At 39.3% G+C, this 19,281-nt stretch overlaps 1 pseudogene; it reads right to left on the reverse strand.

Annotated features, from left to right (window-relative positions):
- Nucleotides 1–766: 766 nt before the first annotated feature.
- LOC129560163 (olfactory receptor 4C46-like) lies at nt 767–1,722 on the reverse strand (annotated as a pseudogene).
- Between the last annotated feature and the right edge of the window lie 17,559 nt (nt 1,723–19,281).

Here is a 19,281-nt window from a genome sequence, read left to right on the forward strand (position 1 = left end):
AGTTACTAGTGAAAATTAATAGAGAAAGAAAAAGAAAATTAAATCTTGCCATTTGTGACAATATGAATGGACCTAGAGGATATTATACTGGTATTATAGAGGCCAGAATACTGGATTGGGTAGCCATTCCCTTCTCCAGGGTATCTTCCAAACCCAGAGATTGAACCCAGGTCTCTTACATTGCAGGCAAATTCTTTACCAGCTGAGCAACTATTAATCATATTACCTTTCCATCATAATTGCAAGAGAGTGTATCACAGCAATTAAGATTATGGTCAGGAGAATCATTCATATTCTGATTACTGACTCTTCAATATGTTTGTTTTAATGTCCTCCTCTTTCTGCATATTTCCTCACTTACAAAATCGGGATGATAGCAGTGCCTGCTTCTTAGGATTCCTGTAAAGATTACTGCTCAAAACCAAACTACTTAGCATTTTAAAAATTTTATTAGAAGGAAAGTCTATGAATTCACATTCATGGTTGCTGTTGTAAAACTTAATGTCAATTTGGCAGAATCTTCTATGTATGAAAGAAATGGTACTGGGCTATGTTTTTCTCCTTTTGTGCAGCTATTTCTGTTCTATTCAATGAAAAATACTATAATTTTCTATAGTTAATTTCTTTATCCCTTAAGTAGTTCTTACTGAGCTCATCCAAAATGTAATTTTGGCATTTGCCTGGTGGGCTACATAATCCGTGGTGTCAGAAAAAGTCAGACACAACTGAGCGACTAACACTAATCAATGTTGAGTTCTAGGTACATTTATCTGTCAGCTAAAATAACTTTCCTAATGCACAATTTCTTAATGGAATTTTTCATCTGAGCATTTCTCAAGGTATAGATTCAGGGATTTAACATGGGAGTTATCATAGTGTAGAATACAGCAACTGCTTTATCAATAGGTAAAGTAGCTGCGGGTCTCATGTACACAGATGTGCAGGGCACAAAGAATAAGACAACCACTGTGATGTGGGAAACACAGGTGGAGAAGGCTTTGTGCCTGCCTCCAAACTGTAGGTCTTTAGGGAGTAAAGGATGGCCACATAGGAGACAAGCAAGAGAAGGAAGTTTAACAGACAGATCAAACCACTGTTGGCAGCAACAAAGAGCCCTCGAGTGTGGGTATCAGTGCAGGCAAGTTTGAGCAAAGGGTTCAGATCACACATAAAGTGATCTATGACATTAGAGCCACAGAAGGGTAAGTGGAAAATAAAGACAATCTGTATGAATCCATGAAGAAAGCTTCCCACCCGTGCCACTCCCACTAGGAGCCCACACACCTGCCAGTTCATGATGGTGGTATAGTGCAAGGGCTTGCAGATGGCCACATAGCGGTCATAGGCCATCACGGCGAGCAGGATTATCTCAGCACCTCCAAAGAAATGTTCCCCGAAGATTTGAGTCATACAACCATTAAATAAGATAGTTTTCTTTTCATAGAGTGAATCTGCAATCAGTTTGGGGGTACTTACAAAGGAGTAGCAGGCATCAACAAAGGAGAGATGGGCCAGGAAAAAGTACATGGGAGACGTCAATGATGAACTGACATTGATGGTGACCACGATGAGCACATTCCCCACCACAGTGGTGAGGTAGATGACCAGAAACACCGCAAATACAATTTTCTGTGTCTTTGGACTCTCTGTGAGCCCCAGTAGGACAAACTCTGTCATGTTGTTCCTGTTCTCCATGTGTTTCATATAAGGGTTCATTTCATTACCTGAAAGAAAACCACAATTTTCATTCATGCAACTTTGAATTTATCATACTCCATTCCAGTAAGTAATAAATGTCCAGGATACAATGAGCGTGGATTATTTTGAGTTTATTTGACAAATAAAACATTCTAAAATTTCAAAATTACTCCTGTAACCACATATAAGGGAGACCTTCATCTTCTGAGATATCTCAAGTTACTACTAAACTGAAGTAGATTTCCCAAATAATGGCAGATATGTCTGAAATGAGTTAGAAAATGGACATAAAACCCATGAATAGAAAGTTTAGGAAGTGTCTTTTTACTCCCTAAGAAATGGGGAATTTTGGAAGGTTGTTAATATGAGTAGAGGGGTAAAAGGAATTTGATCAAGAGGGAATCTTGTATGCTATTCTAGTAAAGATCTTTATGTATCTTAGATGAAGCTGGCTGAGGTTCACTAAAGGTATGAAAGACGGAGACAGAAACCACAGGAACTTCTTATAAGAGTTGGAAAAGGAGTAACAGGAAGATGGTTATGGAAATATAAAAAAATGAATGCAAGAGCTAATTAAAAGTATTTATAATGCATGTTGACTAAGTCTAATCACTTAGCAATAATGTAAGTCTTATAAGTTAGTCGCTCAATCATGTCCAACTCTTTACAAACCCATGGACTGTAGCCTGCCAGGCTCCTCTGTCCTTGAAATTCTCTAGTCAAGAATACTGGAGTGGGTTGAAATTTCCTTCTCTAGGGGAATCTTCCCAAACCAAGTATCAAATCCAGGTCTCCTACATTGCAGGCAGATTCTTTACCACTGAGCCACCAGTGAAGAAAATGAATGATTGGGTAGCTTAGTAGGTTAGCAGTAAAAAGTCTCCCTGCTAATGAAGAAGATAATGCCACGTTCAGTCCCTGGGAAGATTTGGGAAGATCTCCTGGAGAAGGAAATGGCAACCCACTCTCATATTCTTACCTGTAAAATCAGCTGGACAGAGGAAACTAGCAGGCTACAGTCCATGGGGTTGCAAAGAGTCAGACAGGATTTAGTGACTAAACAGCAACAAGAATGAACAATTGCTGTGTGCATGGTGTAGCAGTACATGTTTCATACCCTCGCTTCCTTTTCTTAGCAATAACAACCTGTGCAGTTGGTATCGTATCATCCATTCTGCAGATGAAGAAACAATGTCATAGACTAATGTTAGCAGTTGTAATAACAATGCTTATACTAAAACCACACACTTACTGTGGCTTTAAGAGCTTATGCTGACATGTAGCCCTCAGTCTAAACCTAAAAGATCCTCACTACTATCATTTTTATAGTGATTTTATACATTAGGAAAGAGAAGCATAGAGAAATTTAGCATTTTGTCCACCACCAAGTGGTTAATAATGGGCAGGGCCAACATTAAGTCTCAGGTTAATCTTATTTATTAATTTTCCCTTCAAAATTTTAACCTATACCCAACATTGTTAAGTTATGATAGACAATGTTGAACTAGTAATCTCATCTTGATAATGATTCAAATTACTTTAATACTACTTCAGAAGCAAGTTTATATAGGACGATTTCATCAGCTCACACACATACATACACACACACACGATGACATCTTTGAACTCTCAGAAAGTAAGTATAATGTGGTGTTGCATTCATTGAATGGTCCTTCCATCTTGAAGGACCTAACTCTCCATTTTCCCTCAGGCCTAACTCTCCATTCTCTTACACTACTCCAAAGACTTGGACACCGGATTTCTCTGCAAAATGTTAAAAAATAAATATTGTTTGACTATCAGAAAAACCTGATTCAAATCTAAATGCAACCTCTTTCATCTAAGGTGCATTTCTTTGTCACATCAAATCCTTGTTTTCTCAGCAAGGAATATATAATAATTATACTCACTTCATAGGTCATCATGATAATTGAGGGAATATATATGAATACATCCACCACGGTGCCATGGATGCAAAAAAAAAGCTTTTGTTTACTTCTGTAACTGTGTGCACACCTGTGGGATAGGAAGAATTAACAGTTGGATCAGTAATGCAGATAATTGTTTAACTGTGCAATGAGTTCCAGAAGAATCAACACCAATTTTACTCTCAAAGACGCAGTAGAAACTCATCTTATCCTTAGCAATTTTTCTCACAAGAGCCTCCATATTTGTATTTGATGAAACTGCTGATGATTTTTGTCACTAATATTTGTAATTTCCTCTTTTATATATGTGAAATGTATTTAAATTTTGTTTTAATCCTCATCAATAGTTTTGCTTACTAAAAGAGAAGTCTCATGACAAAGCCTAGTTCATGGTGTCAGAGAGCTGGGCACCTACAATTTGTTTAACCTCTATGAGCCTCAAAATATCCAACTTTCAAATTAAGTTAATAATATCACAAACTACCTTTTGAAAAATTGGAATGAAGATGAAATATTCTATGACCATATCTGAAAAGTGCTGAAAAATAATGAATATTATACATGGGAAGTATTAATCTATAATAAATATCGGTTTGATTGAAAAACTTACCTCAGCTCTCTTAGATGATTTTAGTGATGTTTGAGGTGCCCAGAAAAACTCCTATATTCAAACTGACCGATTCTTGTAATAAGTAACTTTCAGTATGAAAAATGTCACACTTGAGCAGAACCTATTCACATAACTGTGAAATGAGCAATTGTTAAGAAATTGTATACCTTCAATACGTGTACTTTTTTAGGAATGTTGATTATACCTCAATAAATCTGTTTAAAAAATTAAAGCCTTCTTAGAAATCAAAACCTTTCCACCTAGCTTGAAGCCTCAAAATTTCTTCAAGAAGATCTGTTGAAATCTGTTCACTTGTTTGAATTTAGAAGAGGTTCACTTGAAACACTATGGAGAAGTGATCTTAAATAAATCTCTCTGGTCCCACAGGGCAAGAGGCAGAGAGTGTGGAGGAAGCATATTCAAATGGTTTACTGTGCTCATGATGAATCTTGCTTTGGAGAAGTGAGCTACAAGACAAGTCATTTTCACCTGTTCTTTATTGCTGTTTACAGAGATTTCCATAAGGTTCAAGGACCTTGTCTTGCAGTTGCTGCTTTCTTTCCAAGGAATTATCTCCTCTTATGGTAAGGCTTTGCCTTAGAAGCAGGTATTCAGGAGTGAAAAATTGGAGATTCACCCATTCTTTAGAAACCAATTAAATTCTCTATACCTGAAACTAAGTTTATGGGAGTCCCTTTGCCTGAACCTGGATTGTTAAGAAAAATGAGCATCATGTAATAACAAGGAGGTATAACCCCAGTGTGTGGACCTGTGATTTAATTTCCCCATTGAATCAAGTCATGGAATAGTTCCTGTTTTGTTGTGAATACTAAACCCTTATTGGAAACCACAACTGATTACTTGATAGCCAGATCAGTGAGGGTACAAAATTAATGAGAAACATTTGAAGTTTTTGACTCTGAAACTGTTTTTCTCTCTCTGCCTCATTTATTGAAGTATCATGGAGAAATAAAATTGGGAGCACAGGAAGATGGCGGAGGAATAGGACGGGGCGACCACTTTCTCCCCCACAAAATCAGCAAAAGAACATTTGAATGCTGAGTAAATCCCACAAAACAACTTCTGAATACCGGCAGAGGACATCAGGCACTCAGAAAAGCAGCCCATAGTCATCAAAAGGAGGTAGGAAATAGTATAAAAAATAAAAAGAGAGACAAAAGAGGGAGGGACAGAGCTCTGTCCCGGGAAGGGAGGCTTAAAAAAAAAAAAAAAAAAAAGAGAGAAGTTTCCAAACACCTGGAAACACTGGCGAGTGGAACCTCAGAGGGCTGCATAACTGGGAGACAAAAGACATAAATAATTAAAACCCACAGACTAAGTGTCCAGAGGAAACTCTCAGCAGAGAAGCAGCTCAGACGTCCACGCCCCCCACTAGCAGGTCGGGGCTGGGCAGGGAGGTGCAGGCAGTGGCGTTTAGAGGAAGAACGGGGCTTGAACTCCCCAGGGCAAACTGAGGGAGCGAACTTAAAATATCAAAGCAGAAGCTGCAGCTAAAAGGCGAAAAGGTTAGGAAAAGCCTGCAAAAAGCCCCACCCCAGGACTCCACCAGCCCCACCCACAGAACAGGGCGCTGAGCAGAGCGAGCCGGCAGCAGGCGGCCCATATACACCAGCCGCTGCCGACACAGGCAAGGAGGGCGGCCAGCGCCAGGGAGGGGCAGCTGCGGCCCCAGAGAGGCTTCCCGTGCCAAGCTGCAGGCAGGCTTCCTTGCTGACCAGGACTTCTTGGGTTTGGGCCGGTCGATATCCGCCTGAGAAAGTGCGCCGGTTGTACTCCCAGAAAACCGAGCAGCAGGGACCGGGAAGGCAATAAGTAGCAGTGACTGCGCTCTCCAAAGGCCTGATCACCTGAGCTGCTCGGACCAGGGAAGGCACAAAACGCAGGCCCAGCCAAATCTGTGCTTTTGTGGAGTAACTGAGGACCTGAACCTGAGCCGCTCAGACCTGGGAAGTGCATGCAACCTAGCGCCAGGCGCGGATAGCTTCCAATAGAGCAACCTAGAGCCTAAGCAGCATAAACAGGGAAAGCACACGCGCCTCAAGCGGGAGCATACCCAGTGTAGCCGAGACACTGCGAGCACTTCCCACAGATGCCAGGGAAATTTGTTAAGTGCGTTCCTCCCTCGCCACAGCAGGACTGAACAGGTGAGCCGGGAAAAAAAAAAAAGTGTCCACCACCGCATCCTGGTGTCAGGACAGGAATTGGACACTGAGGAGACCAGAAAACAGAAGAGCTTTTTCAACAGAAGGAACTGCCTTGGAAGTAACAGAGCGAGAAGCGTTGAGCCTACTGCAAGAATAAGACTGAAAAACAGAGGCAGAGGCTTAAGTCCAAATCTGAGAACACCAGAGATCTCCTGTTCCAGAGAACATTAATTGATAGGTACTCATCAAATGCCTCCATACATACACTGAAACCAGGCACCACCCAAGGGTCAACAAGTTTCAGTGAAAGACATACTATGAAAACTATCCAGCAACACAGGAGAATAGCACTGAGCGCCAATATACAGGCTGCCCAAAGCCACTCCAAACCCACTGATATCTCAGACTCATTACTGGACACTTCATTGCACTCCAGAGAGGAGAAATCCAGCTCCACCCACCAGAACATTGACACAAGCTTCCCTAACCAGGGAACCTTGACAAGTCACTCATCCAATCCCACACACAACAAGGTAACTACATAATAAAGAGAACTCCACAAATTGCCAGAAGACGGAAAGGCCACCCCGAACACAGCAATATAAGCAAGATGAAGAGGCAGAGAAATACCCAGCAAGTAAAGGAACAGGATAAATGCCCACCAACACAAACAAAAGAGGAAGATATAGGGAACCTACCCGATAAAGAATTTCGAATTTTAATTGTGAAAATGATTCAAAATCTGGAAAGCAAAATGGAGTTACAGATAAATAAACTGGAGAAAAGGATTGAGAAGATGGAAGAAATGTTTAATAAGGAATTAGAGGAAATAAAAAAGAGTCAATAGACAATGAATAATACAATAGATGAGATCAGAAACACACTGGAGGGCACAAACAGTAGAATAACGGAGGCAGAGGACAGGATAAGCGAGCTAGAAGATAGAATTGTAGAAATAAATGAAACAGAGACGGAAAAAGAAAAAAGAATTAAAAGAAATGAGGACAATATTAGAGACATATGGGACAATATTAAACGCACCAAAATTCGAATCCTAGGAGTCCCAGAAAAAGAAGACAAAAAGAAAGACCATGAGAGAATACTTGAGGAGATAATAGTTGAAAATTTCCCTAAAATGGGGAAGGAAATAATCACCCGAGTCCAAGAAACACAGAGAGCCCCTAACAGGATAAACCCAAGGCGAAATACTCCAAGGCACATATTAATCAAATTAACAAAGATCAAACACAAAGAAAAAATATTAAAAGTACCAAGGGAAAAACAACAAATAGCACACAAGGGGATCCCCATAAGGAAAACAGCTGATCTTTCAGCAGAAACTCTTCAGGCCAGGAGGGAATGGCAAGACATACTTAAAGTGATGAAAAAAAGTAACCTACAGCCCAGATTACTATACCCAGCAAGGATCTCATTCAAATATGAAGGAGAAATCAAAAGCTTTACAGACAAGCAAAAGCTGAGAGAATTCAGCATCACCAAACCAGCCCTCCTACAAATACTAAAGGATCTTCTCTAGACTGGAGACACAGAAAGGGTATATAAACTCGAACCCAAAGCAATAAAGAAAATAGCAACAGGATCATGCTTATCAATAATCACCTTAAATGTAAATGGGTTGAATGCCCCAACCAAAAGACAAAGGCTGGCTGAATGGATACAAAAACAATACCCCCATATATGTTGTCTACAAGAGACCCACCTCAAATCGAGGGACACATACAGACTGAAAGAGAAGGGCTGGGAAAAGATATTCCATTCAAATAGAGACCAAAAGAAAGCAGGAGTAGCAATATTCATATCAGATAAAATAGATTTTAAAACAAAGGCTTTGAAAAGAGACAAAGAAGGAAAGTACACAATGATCAAAGGATCAATCCAAGAAGAAGATATAACAATTATAAATATTTATGCACCCAACATAGGAGCACCGCAATATGTAAGACAATTACTAACAAGTATGAAAGGGGAAATTAACAATAACACAATAATAGTGGGAGACTTTAATACCCCACTTACATCTATGGATAGATCAACTAAACAGAAAATTAAAAAGGAAACACAAACTTTGAATGATACAATAGACCAGATAGACCTAATAGATCTCTATAGGACATTTCACCCCAAAACAATGAATTTCACCTTTTTGTCAAGCGCACACAGAACCTTTTCCAGGATAGATCACATTCTGGGCCATAAATCTAGCCTTGATAAATTCAAAAAAAATGAAATCATTCCAAGCATCTTTACTGACCACAATGCAGTAAGATTAGATCTCAATTACGGGAGAAAAATCATTAAAAATGCCAACATATGGAGGCTGAACAACACGTTGCTGAATAATGAACAAATCATAGAAGAAATCAAAAGAGAAATCAAAATATGCATAGAAATGAATGAAAATGAAAACACAACAACCCAAAACCTCTGGGACACTGTAAAAGCAGTGCTAAGGGGAAAGTTCATAGCAATACAGGCACACCTCAAGAAAAAAGAAAAAAGTCAACTAAATAACCTAACTCTACATCTAAAGAAACTAGAAAAGGAAGAAATGGAGAACCCCAGGGTTAGCAGAAGGAAAGAAATCATAAAAATTAGGGCAGAGATAAATGCAAAAGAAACAAAAGAGACCATAGCAAAAATCAACAAAGCCAAAAGCTGGTTCTTTGAGAAGGTAAAGAAAATTGACAAACCACTATCCAGACTCATCAAGAAAGAAAGGGAGAAGAACCAAATCAATAAAATTAGAAATGAAAATGGAGAGATCACAACCGACAACACAGAAATACAAAGGATTATTAGAAAAAACTATCAGCAATTATACGGCAATAAAATGAATAACCTGGAAGAAATGGACAAATTCCTAGAAAAGTACACCTTGCCAAAACTGAACCAGGAAGAAATAGAAAATCTGAACAGACCCATCACAAGCACAGAACTAGAGGAAGTAATCGGAAATCTTCCAGCAAACAAAAGCCCAGGTCCAGACGGCTTCACAGCTGAATTCTACCAAAAATTTAGAGAAGAGCTAACACCTATTCTACTCAAACTCTTCCAGAAAATTGCTGAGGAAGGGAAACTTCCAAACTCATTCTATGAGGCTACCATCACCCTAATCCCAAAACCTGGTAAAGATCCCACAAAAAAAGAAAACTACAGGCCAATATCATTGATGAACATAGATGAAAAATCCTGAAAAAAATTTTAGCAATCAGAATCCAAAAACACATTAAGAAGATCATACATCATGATCAAGTGGGCTTTATCCCAGGAATGCAAGGATTCTTCAATATCCGCAGATCAATCAACGTAATACATCACATTAAGAAACTGAAAAATAAAAATCATATGATTATCTCAATAGATGCAGAGAAAGCCTTTGACAAAATACAACATCCGTTTATGATTAAAAACCCTCCAGAAAGTGGGAATAGAATGGACATATCTCAACATAATAAAAGCTATATATGACAAACCCACAGCAAACATTATCCTCAATGATGAAAAACTGAAAGCATTTCCCCTGAAGTCAGGAACAAGACAAGGGTTCCCACTCTCACCACTACTATTCAACATAGTCCTGGAAGTTATGGCCACAGCAATCAGAGCAGAAAAAGACATAAAAGGAATACAAATTGGAAAAGAAGAAGTAAAACTTTCACTATTCGCTGATGACATGATCCTCTACACAGAAAACCCTAAAGACTCTACCAGAAAACTACTAGAGCTAATCAATGAATACAGTAAAGTTGCAGGATATAAAATCAACACACAGAAATCACTTGCATTCCTATACACTAATAATGAGATAATAGAAAGAGAAATTAAGGAAACTAGTCCCTTCACTGTTGCAACGAAAAGAATTAAATACTTAGGAATATATCTACCTAAGGAAACAAAAGACTTGTAAGTAGAAAACTATAAAACACTAGTGAAAGTAATCAAAGAGGACACTAATAGATGGAGAAATATACCGTGTGCGTGGATTGGAAGAATAAATATTGTGAAAATGAGTATACTACCCAAAGTAATTTATACATTCAATGCAATCCCTATCAAGCTACCAAAAATATTTTTCACAGAACTAGAACAAATAATCTCACAATTTGTATGGAAATACAAAAACCTCCAATAGCCAAAGCAATCTTGAAGAAGAAGAATGGAACTGGAGGAATTAACCTTCCGGACTTCAGGCTCTACTACAAAGCCACAGTCATCAAGACAGTATGGTACTGGCATAAAGACAGAAATATAGATCAATGGAAAAAAATAGAAAGCCCAGAGATAAATCCATGCACCTATGGACACCTTATCTGCGACAAAGGAGGCAAAAATGTAAAATGGAGAAAAGACAGTCTCTTTAACAAGTGGTGCTGGGAAAACTGGTCAGCCACTTGTAAAAGAATGAAACTAGAACACTTCTTAACACCACACACCAAAATTCAAAATGGATTAGAGAGCTAAATGTAAATCCAGATTCTATAAAACTCCTAGAGGAGAACGTAGGCAAAACACTCTCGTACGTAAATCACAGCAAGATCCTCCAAGACCCACCTCCCAGAATATTGGAAATAAAAGCAAAAATAAACAAGTGGGACCTAATTGAAATCAAAAGCTTCTGCATAGCAAATGAAACTATAAGTAAGATGAAAAGACAGCCTTCAGAATGGGAGAAAATAATAGCAAATGAAGCAACTGATAAAGGATTAATCTCCAAAATATACAAGCAGCTCCTGCAGCTCAATTCCAGAAAACTAAGTGACCCAATCAAGAAATGGGCCAAAGAACTAAACAGACATTTCTCCAAAGAAGACATAAAGATGGCTAACAAGCACATGACAAAATGCTCAACATCCCTCATAATCAGAGAAATGCAAATCAAAACCACAATGAGATACCATTTCACACCAGTCAGAATGGCTGCTATCCAAAATTCTACAAGCAATAAATGCTGGAGAGGGTGTGGAGAGAAGGGAACCCTCTCACACTGTTGGTGGGAATGCAAACTAGTACAGCCACTATGGAGAACAGTGTGGAGATTCCTAAAAAAACTGGACATAGAACGGCCATATGATTCAGCAATTGCACTCCTGTGCATACACACTGAGGAAACTAGAATTGAAAGAGACACATGTACTCCAATGTTCATGGCAGCACTGTTTATAATAGCCAGGACATGGAAGCAACCTAGCTGTCCATCTGCAGACGAATGGATAAGAAAGGTTTGGTACATATACACAATGGAGTATTTTTCAGCCATTAAAAAGAATACATTTGAATCATTTTTAATGAGGTGGATGAAATTGGAGCCTATTGTACAGAGTGAAGTAAGCCAGAAAGAAAAACATCAATACATTATACTAACGCATATATATGGAATTTAGAAAGATGGTAACCTTAACCCTGTATACGAGACTGCAAAAGAGACATAGTTATATAGAACAGTCTTTGGAACTCTGTGGGAGAGGGTGAAGGTGGAATGATTGCGGACAACGGCTTTGTAGCATGTATATTATCATATGTGAAATGAATCACCAGTCCAGGTTCGACGCATGATACAGGATGCTTGGGGCTGGTGCACTGGGATGACCTGGAGGGAAGATATGGGGAAGAGGGAGGTGGGAGGGGGCTTCAAGAAAGGGAACACATGTACACCCGGGGCGGATTCATGTCAATGTATGGCAAAACCAACCAATATATTAATGTAAGGTAATTTTCCTCCAATAAAATAAATTTTTTAAAAAAGAACAAAAATAAATAAATAAAAAGAAATAAAATTGTGTGTGTGAAGGTATATGATGATATTTTGATACAAGTATTCAAACTGTGTTGCTGGAGGTGACTCTTAAGAGTCTCTTGGACAATAAGGAGATCAAACCTGTCAGTCTTATAGGAAATCAACCCTGAATATTCATTGGAAAGAATACTGCTGAAGCTGAATCTCCAATACTTTAGCCAACTGATGTGAAGAGCCTATTTACTGGAAAAGATCCTCATGCTGAGAAAGACTGTGGGCAGGAGGAGTCGGGGGCGACTAGGATGAGATGGTTGGATAGCATCATCAACTTAATGGACATGAGTTTGAGCAAACTCCTGGAGACAGTGAAGGGCAGAGAAGCCTGGCGTGCTGCAGTCCTTGGGGCTGCAAAGAGTTGGACAAGACTTAGCTACTGAACAGCAACAACAATATACCTTGTTAATTAATTGCCACTATCAATTATTTTATATATTCACGACTAATATTGTTACTAATTTTTCTTTTTTTGGTGTTTGGCGATAACACGTAAGATCCAATCATTAGGAAATTTCAAGTGTACAATGCAGTATTGCTAACTATAATCACATTGCTATAAAAGAGATTTCCAGAAATTCTTCATCTTCATCTTGTATAACTGAAACTTTGTTTCCCCAATCAATGTCTCCCTATTTCTTGCTTCTCAGTCTTTGGCAATCACTATTCTACGTTCTATAAGTTTGAATTTTTAGATTCCATACATGAGATCCTGCATTATTTCTCTTCTTCCTCTTGCTCATTTTACTTTGCATACCATTCCCTAGGTTTATTCATGTCACAGATTACTTTTGCTTTTGATAAAGACTACACCATATGTATATTAAAAAGCAGAGACATTACTTTGCCAACAAAGGTCCGTCTAGTCAAAGCTATGGTTTTTCCCCTGGTCATGTATGGATGTGAGAGTTGGACTGTGAAGAAAGCTGATGGCTGAAGAATTGATGCTTTTGAACTGTGGTGTTGGAGAAGACTCTTGAGAGTCCCTTGGACTGCAAGGAGATCCAACCAGTCCATTCTAAAGGAGATCGATCCTGGGTGTTCATTGGAAGGATTGATGCTAAAGCTGAAACTGCAATACTTTGGTCTCCTCATGCGACGAGTTGACTCACTGGAAAAGACTCTGATGCTGGGAAAGGTTGCGGGGGGGGTGGTGGAGGAGAAGGGGATGACCGAGAATGAGATGTCTGGATGGCATCACCGACTCTGTGGACATGAGTTTGAGTGAACTCCGGGAGTTGGTGATGGACAGGGAGGCCTGGCTTGCTGTGATTCACGGGGTTGCAGTGTGTCGGACACGACTGAGTTACTGAACTGAACTGAACACCACTGAACTGAACTGAAATATACATTACACTATCTATTCATCCGTCAATGGGTGTATGGATTGCTTTCATACCCTGGTTGATGGGAATAATCTTCAATGAACATGAGTGCAGATATCTCTTTGAGATATTATAATTGATTTGAATTCCTTTGAATATGCACCCAGAAATAGGATTGATGGATTAAAAATAGTTCTATTTTTATTTTTGGAGGAATATCCCTGCTCTTTTCCATAATGGTTATGCCAAAGTATTTCTGACCAAGAGTACAAAATTGTTCCCTTTTCTCCACATACTTACCACTGCTTTTTATATTTTATCATTTTGATAATTATCATACTTAAAAATGTGAAGTGATACCTTATTGTGGTTTGAATTTGCATTTTCTTGATTATTAGTGATGTTGAACACATTTTTATACAACTGGTGATCATTTGTATGTCTTCTTTTGAGAAATGTCTATTCAGATCCTTTGCCAATTTTATTTAAAATTTGTTTTACTTCCAGAACATTGATATGTAATTGACATATAGCGCTGTATGAGTTTAAGATGTAGATCATAATTATTTGATTTACACACACCATGAAATGATTATCACAATAAGCTTAGTGAACATTCATCATCTGATGCAGACAAAAATTAAAGAAATAATTTTGTGTGTGTGATGAACTCTTAGGGTTTATTCCCTTAAAAACTTTTGTATATAACATACAGCTGAAAGGTTGTTGTAGAACGACACAAAGACCCTGGTATTTTTGGCCTCCGGAGAAGAATTCAATCCAGGACACTCACAATAATGCAAGACACACAGCGAGGTTTATTTCCAGCTAGCTGGGGTCCAAGTGTCTGCCCGACGCAGCGGGTTTCAACAAGGACCCCGAGCCCTCAGAGCCAAGGGGTTATATAGCATTTTCAAATCGTGATATTTCTAAATTACCTAACTCACAGGAATTTTTCACACACACACTCACACACACAGCAGTGCATATCTCTATCCTGGTGTCTTAACGAGATAAGTTTATCAGACCTGTTTACCTAATTTTCAGTGTCGCAGCCGCCCACATTCTTGGTACTTAAGATTAACTTGTCTCCCAGGTTTTATCTAGTTCTTCTTCCCTCAAGTCACGTACTCAGTAAAAATGGTTTTTCCGGCCTCTAAGATGGCCATTCTTATGCTAACCCATTCTTACAAGACGAGGCTTGATCGCTCAGAGCTTTGGTGTAATAAAGTTTTATTGAAGTATAAAGGAGATCGAGATCCAACCAGTCCATTCTAAAGGAGATCAGTCCTAGGTGTTCATTGGAAGGACTGATGCTAAAGCTGAAACTCCAATACTTTGGCCACCTCATGCGACGAGTTGACTCACTGGAAAAGAGTCTGATGCTGGGAGGGATTGGGGGCGGGAGGAGACAGGGACGACAGAGAATGAGATGGCTGGATGGCATCACCAACTCGATGGACATGAGTTTGAGTGAACTCCGGGCGTTGGTGATGGACAGGGAGGTCTGGCGTGCTGTGATTCATGGGGTCGCAAAGAGTCGAACACGACTGAGCGACTGAACTGAACTGAACTGAAAGGAGATAGAGAAAGCTTCTGACATAGGCATCAGAAGGGGGCAGAAAGAGTACCCCCCTGCTAGTCTTCAGCTGGATGTTATATAGTCACTAGCAGTCTGTTAATGAAAGAAAGGAATGTCTTAAAACTCAGAATAGCACCAGGCCCCTCACTCATAAAATGCATTTTGGGATAAACTTGACACCAGATGAGTCATCCCAACCATAAAATGATTAAATTGAATCTTGTAGAAGGGCAGATTACCATACAAATAGTTTCATTTACATAGATTAGGGGAACAATGAGTATAACATACTGGTTTGTCAAGTAGGTTCTGAGCCATTTGGCAAACGGACTTGAAGACAGAGTTTGGGGTAAATGTGTAGTACATTAACATAACTTAAGACCAACATTTCCATAAGACAAATGCATTTAACTCAAGGTCTGAGAATAGTTAACTTCAGGTGAAACCAGGTGTCATTATGGCAACACAGTATTTTAAGAGAAACTTCCTTTTAAATTTGTATAGAGAAGAAAAAATATTGCTAGTTTGTTTCCTCTGGCCGCTTAAGAGAGATAAAACTGTCTGACACTTGCAGCCTCTTTCCTCCGTTTGGAGACCCCTGGCCTTCCAGCCTGTTACCCTCTCACAGCAGTGTTAATTATATTTATCATATTGCACATTTTATTCTTCAGTTCAGTTCTTGCTTATTTTATAACTGGAAGTTTGTATTGACTTTTGGCTTCCTTCCTTCATTGTTTCCCCCTTTCCCTACCACCTCTGGAACCACAAATGTACTCTTTTCTTCAATGAGTTTGTAAGTCTACCGTTTGTTTTAGAAGTATAGTTGACTTACAATAGTTCTTCTGTGTATTCTTGCCACCTCTTCTTAATGTGAAGTCAAGTGGACCTTAGAAAGCATCACTACAAACAAAGCTAGTGGAGGTGATGGAATTCCAGTTGAGCTATTTCAAGCCTTGAAAGATGATGCTGTGAAAGTACTGCACTCAATAGGCCAGCAGATTTGGAAAACTCAGCAGTGGCCACAGGACTGGAAGAGGTCAGTCTTCATTCCATTCCCAAAGAAAGGCAATGCCAAAGAATGCTCAAAGTACCGCACCGTTGCACTCATCTCACACGCTAGTAAAGTCATGCTCAAAATTCTCCAAGCCAGGCTTCAGCAGTATGTGAACCGTGAACTCCCAGATGTTCAAGCAGGTTTTAGAAAAGGCAGAGGCACCAGAGATCCAATTGCCAACATCCGCTGGATCATGGAGAAAGCAAGAGAGTTTCAGAAAAACATCTATTTTTGCTTCATTGACTATGCCAAAGCCTTTGACTGTGTGAATCACAATAAACTGTGGAACATTCTGAAAGAGATGGGAATCCCAGACCACCTGACCTGCCTCTTGAGAAACCTGTATGCAGGTCAGGAAGCAACAGTCACAACTGTACATGGAACAACAGACTGGTTCCAAATAGGAAAAGGGGTACGTCAAGGTTGTATATTGTCACCTTGCTTATTTAACTTATATGCAGAGTACACCATGAGAAACGCTGGGCTGGAAGAAGCACAAGCTGGAATCAAGATTGCCGGGAGAAATATCAATAACCTCAGATATGCAGATGACACTACCCTTATGGCAGAAAGTGAAGAGGAACTCAAAAGCCTCTTGATGAAAGTGAAAGAGGAGAGTGAAAAGGTTGGCTTGAAGCTCAACATTCAGAAAACGAAGATCATGGCATCTGGTCCCATCACTTCATGGGAAATAGATGGAAAAACAGTGGAAACAGTGTCAGACTTTATATTTTTGGGCTCCAAAATCACTGCAGATGCTGATTGCAGCCATGAAATTAAAAGACGCTTGCTCCTTGGAAGGAAAGTTATGACCAACCTTGATAGTCTATTAAAAAGCAGAGACATTACTTTGCCAACCAAGGTCCATCTAGTCAAGGCAATGGTTTTTCCCGTGGTCATGTATGGATGTGAGAGTTGGACTGTGAAGAAAGCTGATCGCTGAGGAATCGATGCTTTTGAACTGTGGTGTTGGAGAAGACTCTTGAGAGTCCCTTATACTGCAAGGAGATCCAACCAGTCCATTCTAAAGGAGATCAATCCTGGGTGTTCATTGGAAGGACTGATGCTGAAGTTGAAACTGCAATACTTTGACTAACTCATGCGACGAGTTGACTCACTGGAAAAGACTCTGATGCTGGGAAAGGTTGGGGGCGGGAGGAGAAGGGGATGACGGAGAATGAGATGGCTGGATGGCATCACCGACTCTGTGGACATGAGTTTGAGTGTACTCCGGGAGTTGGTGATGGACAGGGAGGCCTGGCGTGCTGTGATTCATGGGGTCGCTGAGAGTCGGACATGACTGAGGGACTGAACTGAACTGACTTACAACACTATGTTATTTTCTGTTACAAAACATAGTGATTTTTTCCTATACATTTCAAAATGATCACTAAAAGTCTAAATATGATATGCATCAAAAAGACATTACTTAGTATTGATTATATTTTCCACACTGTACATTTTATCACTGTGACTCATTTATTTTTCTGCTGGAAGTTATTCCTCTTAATTTTTTTCAACTATTTTTTTCGTCTCCCCATTCCGTCTCCTTTGGTATCTAACTGCTTTTTTTCTGTGACTATTTATGTTTCGCTATGTTTGATTATTGGTTTCGTTTTTTAGATTCAACATATACATGAAATCATATGATATTTGTCTCTGACATTTCACTCAGCATAATACCTCTAGGTCCATTTATGTTGTCACAAATGGCAAGATTTAATTCTTTTTCTTTTTTGTATCATTAAGTAATATTCCATTTACTCTACATAACACATCTTCTGTAACCATTTATATATTTATGGGTACTTGGGATCCTTCTATGTCTTGGCTATTATAAATAATGCTGCAATGAACGTAGAGTGCATATGTCTTTTCTGGTTGAATATGAATGAATATGTCTTCTTTGGAAAAATGTCTATTCAGGTACTCTCATTTTGTAAAAACTGGAATGTTTGTTTTCTTGATGTAGTTGTATGAGTTTTTTTTTTTTTTTTTATATTGTGGATATTAACCTCTTATCAAATGTATTGTTTGCAAATATATTCTCTCACTTAGTAGGTCTTTTGGTTTTTTGATAGTTTCCTTCACTGTCCAAAAGGTTTTTACTTTAATGTATCCTCATCTGTTTATCTTTCCTTTTGTTTGTTTTGCCAAAGGAAACATATCCAAAAATTATTGCAAAGATCAGTGTCAAAGACTGTACAGTCTATATTTTCTTCTAGAAGTTTTATCATTTCAGGTCTTATATTGAAGTATTTAATCCATTTAGAATTTATTTTTGTGCATGGTGTGAGAGAACGGTTAATTTGATTCATCTTTTAGCTTTCCAGTTTTTCCAACATTGTTTATTGAAGAGACTGTCTTTTCCCCTTGCCTCTTTGTCATGGATTAACTAATCATATAACTGCAGGTCCTTTTTTGGGCTCTCTAGTTTGTTTCATTGGTCATGGTATCTGTTTTTATGTTTAAGTAATACTGTTTGATTACTATAGGTTTGTAGTATAATTTGAAATCTAGGAGTGTGCTACTTTATCGGGGTCCAGCCTCGATATGGCCCAGGATATCCTCGGGATGAATGGCGTCAGCGTCAGAGAGAGAGAGAAAGAGAGAGACAGGGGCTGACGATTCCTTGGTTTATGCTGGAAACCAATAAAACCCCAGCATGGGGCTTGCTCTGTTTACGTAGGCCACAGGCGCCCTCTGGAATCGCTGGAGGCACCCCACCAGGGCACCCCCTCGAGTGGGTCTTAGAAGCCCAGGCAGATAAGTAAACTCAGAGGGCCCAGCGCTCCAAGGATCTCAACCAGAAAAAGGAGAATAGAGAAAAGGATGGAAAAAGAGAAAGAATGACACGGGGAGACCAAGCTTCAGTGAGCAAGGCTCAAAACTTTATTTTCCAGTGTTGCTTTTATACCCTAAGTTATGCGCATCAGAAACAGAGAAAGGGAGGTATAGAGTCACGCCAAAATCGGGTGGGGTCAGCAGTCTTGACCCTTATCAGGATCAGGGCTTATTTTTGTGTGTCTCATGATAAAAGTTTTTAGGTGGTTTACATTATCTTCTGGCCAGGGGGCCTGCTAACAGTTTTATGGCCCTCTTCTCCTGAC

This window comes from Moschus berezovskii, chromosome 16 (genome assembly GCF_049115385.1).
Source record: "Moschus berezovskii isolate FMDL1 chromosome 16, NW_MosBer_1.0, whole genome shotgun sequence".
Classification (NCBI taxonomy): Eukaryota; Metazoa; Chordata; class Mammalia; order Artiodactyla; family Moschidae; genus Moschus; species Moschus berezovskii.